This window comes from Protopterus annectens, chromosome 3.part0, assembly GCF_019279795.1.
Source record: "Protopterus annectens isolate FY-2018-M chromosome 3.part0, PAN1.0, whole genome shotgun sequence".
NCBI classification, from domain to species: Eukaryota; Metazoa; Chordata; order Ceratodontiformes; family Protopteridae; genus Protopterus; species Protopterus annectens.
Window position 1 is genome coordinate 1,982,990,354 of NC_056731.1, and position 8,172 is coordinate 1,982,998,525.

The 8,172-nt window shown below is 37.6% G+C and overlaps 1 protein-coding gene across 10 annotated transcripts in view; it reads left to right on the plus strand.

The window, feature by feature from the left end:
* Window positions 1–4,746: 4,746 nt before the first annotated feature.
* The window catches only part of LOC122797235 (pituitary adenylate cyclase-activating polypeptide type I receptor-like), a 1,630,218-nt gene continuing 1,626,792 nt past the window's right edge, over window positions 4,747–8,172 (plus strand). For 3 of the 10 annotated variants that reach the window (XM_044066080.1, XM_044066082.1, XM_044066083.1), the window contains exon 1: window positions 5,171–5,618. The gene's annotated coding sequence lies outside the window, so the exon portion shown is untranslated. Of the gene's footprint in view, window positions 4,830–5,167; window positions 5,619–8,172 lie in introns of those variants that run through there. The other 7 variants (XM_044066073.1, XM_044066075.1, XM_044066077.1 and 4 more) reach the window with 5 other exon arrangements.

Sequence of the window (8,172 nt, forward strand, 5' to 3'; positions counted from 1 at the left end):
AGACATCCTCAGGTTCCATAGTTGAAGAAGCATCTCGCGGCATACCAAACTCCGAATGGGTCTCAGTAGAGGCCTGCGAATCTGAAGTAGCGGGTATCAGGGGCTGCAAAAGCACCTTACTGAGTACTGGCGAACTGGTGACTAGCTTAACGGAAGCATCATCGGCAGCTTTGGACCTATGTGGTCTGTCTCTGTCTTTATCTTTACATTTTTTCAGAATGTCAGTAGTCGGATGGCTTACCAAAGCCATTTCTGGATAATTAAACCGAGTACCGAAGTAGTTTGAAGCAAAAATGAACCAACGATGAATAGTTCGAGGATTGAATAAGGCACAAAACTGACAGCGAGAGATGTCGTGGTCTGGGCCTAAGCAAGGAATGCAGTATGAATGAAAACCTTTATGAGGTATTTGCTTTCCACAAGAAATACAATTGTTACCTTTTACTGGCATCAGTTTAGAGCAAGAAAAAGGATCCCCAATGGGGTACTTAGCTTTTTTGAAGTCTTCGGTTCTGAAACTCGAAAACAAAAATTTCAGGAGTCGGCCGACTGGCACTTGCGAACTGCTTCTGCTTTGGGCACCGCACAGCAAGAAAGACTGATGTAATGGTGCCAGCTGCATGCTTTATACCCCTGACTACCTGACATCATGGAAGATAAAACAGCAACCGACGGACCCAAGACTTTGATAATCAGGCCGACTGAGGGCTGCCTGCAAGCAGATAACCCAAATGTAATGACTGCAACAGTGAAACATGAAGAACATCACTGCTGTAATGGCTTTGGCAAAAGAAAACAATTGATGGATGTCAGCTCAGGACTCACATTCCTACCTATTGGAGCCAGTCCACTGCACTTACACAAGTGACCCCCCCCCCCTCGGCAGGGCAGCAAGTAGTTGTCAGTACAGATTTGCTGCATAGTTCTTTTATACACACACACACACACACACACACACACACACACACACACACACACACACACACACACACACACAAACACACACACACTTATACATATACACATACACACACATACACAGACACACACACACACACACACACTCACAGAAAACAGTAGGAGCAACATTTGTAAAACTCAATGCAGACAGTCAATGACACATGGCCTGTAGACTCACAAACTTGGCAGTTTTTTTTTTTTTTTCAGGTGTTCTAGTCTAAGTGAATGGAAGTCGAGTCTGACAAGAAATGGTAGGGCTACTTGCACTCAGAATCTGTGCTCTCATTGTACATTATGGAAGAGATTTACCTTCCCAAAGGAATCAGGATGTCTACCCCAATGAAAACACAGAAGGACAAAAAAATAAATAAAATTTGGAATGAGTACTTATATATTGCTACAGACAGCTTTGGGAGGTGCAATAATCCATAGCAAGATAAAAATATATGTTTTTCATCATTTGCCCATAGTGGTCTTTTAAGTAAATAACCTATAAAGAGTGAAATGCCTTGAAACCATTGTTTTCAAGCTTCTTTCTCCATCATGTGGAACCCTAGGTCTCATAATGTGGAACAAATGGGCAAAAGGTGGAACATCTAGGGAAAGCTTACCAGCAACTTCAACTAGGAAGCTCACAGGATGATTAAAATGAGTAACTTTATACTTTTGACATGTTCTATATGTGAAATAATGTGATTAAGTACTATTTACCATGGATATCAGTTTAAAAATATCTAACACTGAATACAGACCACTAAAATAAAATGTGGAACTTTGTGGCACATGCAGTTTTTAAGACTCAAAAAGAGAAACATTCCCTGTAATGTGATACACTTGAGATGTATGCTTGAAACATCTTTTAGATGTATTAAGCTCATGCCTCTCAAACCCTAAGAGCAGAAACCTAGACAAAGCCATAAATTATGGGGGCAAAGGCCAAAAAAATAGGAACATTTTTTAAATATTGCACTTACAAACTTAGAAAGTGAATAGAATAACAGGTTTTGTATTAACATGAATTTTCTGAAGGGTATGAACTTTGAAACTCAAATGTCTGTCATTATTTTTTGAGTTTGATCCACAATGATTTGCCAGAAAACCACAATTGCATGACAAACCGACCAAAAACATGAGGCAAAAATCTGGACAGTTTAGAGGTATGAAAGTTACCAAGTCAATATTCTTGTTTAATTGTATTATGTAAGGTGGCTATTAGCCCAGGAAGTAGCTTTCCTGGTAGCCAATGTCAGGAAACACTGTCCCTACAACGCTCAAGCTTGAAAAACTGAGTAAGGTTTTTGTTCCCGCTGGTAACTTGATCAAATGAATATATGTTAAAAAACTACAAGAAAAACTTAGCCACATTAGAGTTTTCAATGATACCTTAAACCTCCTGTAATAGAGGCCCATGGGATATATATAAATGACCCCTTAAGGACATCAAGTGTTTCAGCTATATGGCTTCTGAATGTCCATGCCTTTTTTACTTTTTCTTTTTTAAGTCTCTATGGATACATTCAAGCAGATAAAGGATATTTTGCAGACACCTTAATGGTATGGACATCAGCTGGATATAAAGACCTTGTGCTTTTAAAGTGTAGTCAGATACTTAATTTGTGTTGTGCTGAGCAGGTTATAACAAAGCGGAAGCATATTCTCTCCAGCTGGTAGGGTTTGTATTTAACATGGAATATAGCTACAAAGGCTTAAAGTAAAAAGTTATGGAAGTTCAGAAGTCATATAGCTGAAAAAGGTGATGTCCTTATGGGGTCCTTTACTATCCCATGGGTGTCTATTAGAAGAAGTTTAAGGTATCACACAGTGAAATGTCTACCCTGACTAGTTTTTTCTTGTAGCTTTTGCTAATTGTTTTGTCTTTGTGAGGTTTTTACTTTTTTATTTTTTCAAATGAATATTAGTGTCAGATTACTTATGAAAATTTATGAGGATTTATCCCCGGTTTTATTTCAAGACCGATGCAGCAAAATCATACAAAAACTCATTTGTCTGGTGCATCTGCATTTTGGCCACTTCAGCCCTAACGCGTTTGGAATTCGCTGCACTATCCAAATAAAATTGTGGAGTGATAATGTGACTGCGAAAAAAACTCAAAGCATATTACATTGTAGCAACATTTTTTCCGTACCTCTTTCTGAGCTCGCTTTAGAGACGTTCGAACAGAGCACAGATTAGCATTTTACACTTTATATATTTATTTATTTCGTTACAAGTATGCATACCTCTCAACGTCCGAGCCATAACGATAACAGCATTGGGCTTTAAAATCATAACAGGTCAGAAAGACAAACATGTTTTAGTTCGGTACACTAAACACAATATTGTTAATGATACAGACTATTAGTGTATGCTCTATTTAATAAGCTACGTATCCATAAGCATGTCCGATGTTTATGGAGATCAATAAATCTGAGGAGCAAGGATAAAACTGAGGGCCTGTCTCATAGTATTATGTCTAAGTTTTGCAAAGCAACTACAGAAAAAAATGCTATAAGAGTCACAAACATATATCTGTTGTAAGAGATGGTGATCTGCAAAACGGAGCACAGCAAAGTTGCACTCTGCAAATTTAAAACCACACTGTGAATGACTTTTTTATTTTTTATTGTGCTGATCGACTTTATTGACTTTGTAATTATAACTGATGTTCTTATGCATGCAATGTTGAAATGCATAACTTAAATTCCACCAAATGGCTGAAGTGGTGAACTTATTTGCCTCAACAGAGAAGTGTGTGCAATACTTCAGTTGTTAGCATTTGTACTGCCGGGAGAGGAGCAGGAGACTGACTCTATAGACATGAGGACTGAGTATTTGACACCATACATCATGAACAATGTTTTTTATTAAATGTAATAATTGATCCAGTTTTTAAGAGGCGCCTCTAATTTTAGCATGCATTTGAGTTCTGTCCCTCATAAAATGTTCAACTTATTGGGAGACTATGACTGAACTCATAAAACAGCTCCAGACACAGCGTTTACAACCTTATTGTTTTGTAGATTATGCATACACATACACCCCCTTGTATTCCATGAACCTGTAAGTCAATAAGTTAATAATGGCAATACAGTGCCCTTTTTTCTTGCGTTGTGACCTTATGGTTCTTGAACGGGAATTTGAAATACACAGGTACAGGCTCCACTTAAGCCCACTGATATGAACAATATTTTCATTCCTTGCCAGAAGTTAGTAGCATGCGTTAGTTGAATTTGTCCTGACTATATATATATATATATATATATATATATATATATATATATGTATATCTATATATAGAGAGAGAGGGGGGGGGGGAGAAAGAGAGAGAGAGAGGTTTATATATATATACATATATATATATATATATATATATATATATATATATATATATATATATATATATATATACATATATATATATATATACATATATATATACATATATATATATATATATATATATACATATATATATGTACATATATATATATATATATATAAAACTCACACACACGCACACACACACACACACACCCTTACATGTACCATTGTTATACAGAACGTGTTCCAAACATCCAGATGCATTTGAAATATCTAGTTATGTATTATGAACAGAATCCGGATGTTATGGAGTGGCATAACCGAGAACAAATACATTTGTGTGGAGAAATGCAACCAGAATTGTTAAGACACTGGCGAGCTTCACAAGTACACATTTTAGCACCGAATCCCCTCTCCTATAGCCACTCACGCACACACACGCGCATTGCTTATCTCGCATTCCCCTCATCCCATTTGAAATGCAAGTCTTGCAGTGGAAACGTTCCATCAATAACCAGTTGGCAGGAAAATTCACCCTTTCCTCAATGGTAAGACGTTATATTCTTAAACGCCCAAGAAGTGCTTAAGTGGACACAGGTGTGTGTGTGTGTGTGTGTGTGTGTGTGTGTGTGTGTGACTCCACGCAGGAATTTGTGTCTGCCAGTGCCATCCTTTACGTATCATCCATAACTGTATTCTTATTACCATTGCTGTCTTCGTTTTTAGCTGTATTCTTTAACAAAATAGGATGGAGATAATATTTTATACAGCTCTCCAGTAATTATTTCACTGCAATCGAAGCAGATATTGTAGTCACTACAAACATGTGCGCGTGACAGACACACGCACACACGCAGGCACGCGCTCACACGCATACATTCAGACACGCGCACACACGCATACACTCACACGCGCAGTCAAGCACTTCGCCGTTTCAGTGGTGTAGCAGGTTTGTTGGAGTATTGGGCAAAATGCGCATAATGATTTTGCGGCATGAGAACGCTAGATTGCAGTTAATACATTCCTTCTCCTTAGATTTCAAAGGTTGTAAATGAAAGCACAAAAAAGAAAACAGGAATCTTGAGTGCATTTTGCATGAGTGCTCTGAAAGCAATCTAAATCAGAGGAACCTTCTGCAAATATTAACGATTAAAAAATCCAGATTCTCTAACACACACCAGAAGGAGAGAGGGGGCACGGCCGAAGTCTTGTATTCTGTGTGCATTACTGTTCCACTTAGCAACTGGAAGCAGCACATTCTGTACAGGCTGGGTATCACATACACAAAGTCACCTCTACCTCTGAAAGCTAGTGGACCACTACTTTCTCCATTCCAGGTAAGGTGCAAGAACCCTTGCTTTGCATAACCAAGTTTTAATATATTTAATTAAAATAACTGAGTATCATCACCGGGTCGATGTTAGTTTTTGCTGATAACATTTTTTAAGTTTGGTTTGCTTTTCAAGATCAGGTTATCAAAAAGTCCGCGATGCAACGTGTTTCGTTGATCTAATGTGCATGCTTTTATCATACTGCCGTGATTATTCCTACCTGATGAATAGCTCTGTTTTTGTATAGGATGCCTGTATTTAGAGGTTTTTCTCCTAGAGCTGCGTATTTACTTTGGTCTTCTTAACATTCAGTGGTCGTTCAAGTTGCGGAACGTCGTGTGAAGGGCTGGGGTCAGGAAAAAAAATAATCTGAACGATATAGAAGCAATCAGCTCTGGTTCCCGGACAAAAATGCATTCTGTGAACTTGGGGAGACCTTTGTTATTTACATAAACTAAACAGTAATACATGGGTGAGTTAATTTGCCTTTGCGTGAAAAAAGCACTGCGCGCAATCCATCCTAAACGGTTTTGCTGCAATGTGTAAAGCTAGCATATCAGTTTTATGTAGTGCAATGTGTCCAGTCTCAAACATAAACCCTTTTGTATTTTAGCCCCCATAAACACTCTCATGTTGTCTGCAGAACTGTCTGTCTTTCTGTATGTGAAATAAAGTCCCCTCAGCCTGAGAAACAAACCCAAGAATGCAGTGCTGAACGTGACCGTCATGCTAATAACTCCGTGTCTATAGTTTAGGGGTAAATGAAATGCATGGTTCACACACACACACACACACACACACACACACACACACACACTTGATCATCTTGTTTTCCGGTGCATCTTCTTGTTTCAAAGCCAAGCATACATCTCCTAACGAAGATGGTTATGTTGGATAAATGAGTTACTAATGCATGTATTTTTCATTCTTCCGTTCCGAAGAAGCAGTGATGTGAATGTGCTGCCCCATCACATTCCTACATAAGATCTCTGTAGTGGAATGAGTGAGCTACTCGAGTGGGAACTGCTGACATAGCAAGGGTGAATCGTGGGGGGCGGGGGTACACTGAAGGTTTTAGCTAAGACGCCTTAATTATTTTAGTTCTTTTGAGCTGTAAAAGCTTCCTCTATTCTTGAGGTCAAATCACTGCGTGCCTTCAGTCTGAAATTTCAACAGATGACCTACAGCCTGCCAGGTACAGGAGAGACACACCTACATAAGGCAGAAATCCCACGTTAGGAAATCAGAACCGGAGAGGGAAAGAAGCAGTTTAACAGGCTGATTCAGTACAGAAATTCCTCCCAAGGCTCAGTCCTGGGCAAAAGATTGGCTCCTGCCCGTAATGTGTACACACAAACATATATATTAAATTGTGACTTGCAGAATGATAATGACTTTTAGAATAATTTTCCTGTTACCAGTTTGAGTTTTCTTTAATAAATACATTTCTGCTGTTCCTTTCTTGAATAGAAAAGCAACATGGCTCAGCTGTGAATACCTTACACTTGCAGAGGAGTTCTGTTCTCTGCAGAGAGTTAGGAAGATATGTGTTGTGTTTGTGAAATTAAACATGTGTGGTGGTGCAGGGTCCAAGAACGAGAACTTCATTTCTAAACTAACTAAATGTAAACAAAGCAGAACAATTCAAATAGGCATGAAAATGGCCCTTAGCCATATGTGAAAAACAAAGTGCAATGCTTAAAACCCTAAAACTGAAACCAGTGATGCCTCTTGGCACACATTAAACTGTACATAACCTGATGAAGAAAGGAAAAAAAAAAAAAGAAATGTTAGTTCAGACCACTGCACAACATAGAAAGAATGGAGGGTATACTCCATATTGTTAGTTCTATCATTTATTAAAAAAAAAATGTTAAGACTTGGAAAACGGACTGTAAGTTATCGATCAGCTTTTCTATGTTTATTCCCAAACAATAGCACACAAACACACACATAAAAATACAATGGCACAGAATAAATAATATGTAAGCAGTTACACTAGTATGGAAAGTAATATTTTTATCTATCTATATATATATACACACACATATATATTATGCTATACCTTTTTTTTTTCTTTTTTTCTGTATCGTTGTATCCAGACTCCCACTCTATTTAAGTCTTCTAATGGAATTAAAACTGCCCCAAGGAAAGGCGATTTTCATGACTGAAGTGAAAATTGAGGAAAGCAGTAATAAATAATGTTAGACAAATGTTTAACATTCTTTTTTTATTATTTTTACAAGTTTGTTTTACACACCTAGGAAAGATAAATATTGAAATACATCTTAGGGACAATATAATGAAATGTGCATCATTTACCAAGTTTATTTATGCAGTTAAACAGTGCTGAGCCAGATTTATTCAAAGACAGATACAGCTTCTGAAGACCTTTAGGAATATTTTAGATGTGAACTCTTTTTTTTTTTGCATAAAGTTGATGTTATTCTGTGTTTTTAGTTTGTTTTATTTAGCAGAACAGAACCATGAATAGAAAAACATAATCTGTTTTCTAATTTTAATTTGGTGTAACTCACAGATTGGCTATCACTGCAGTCCT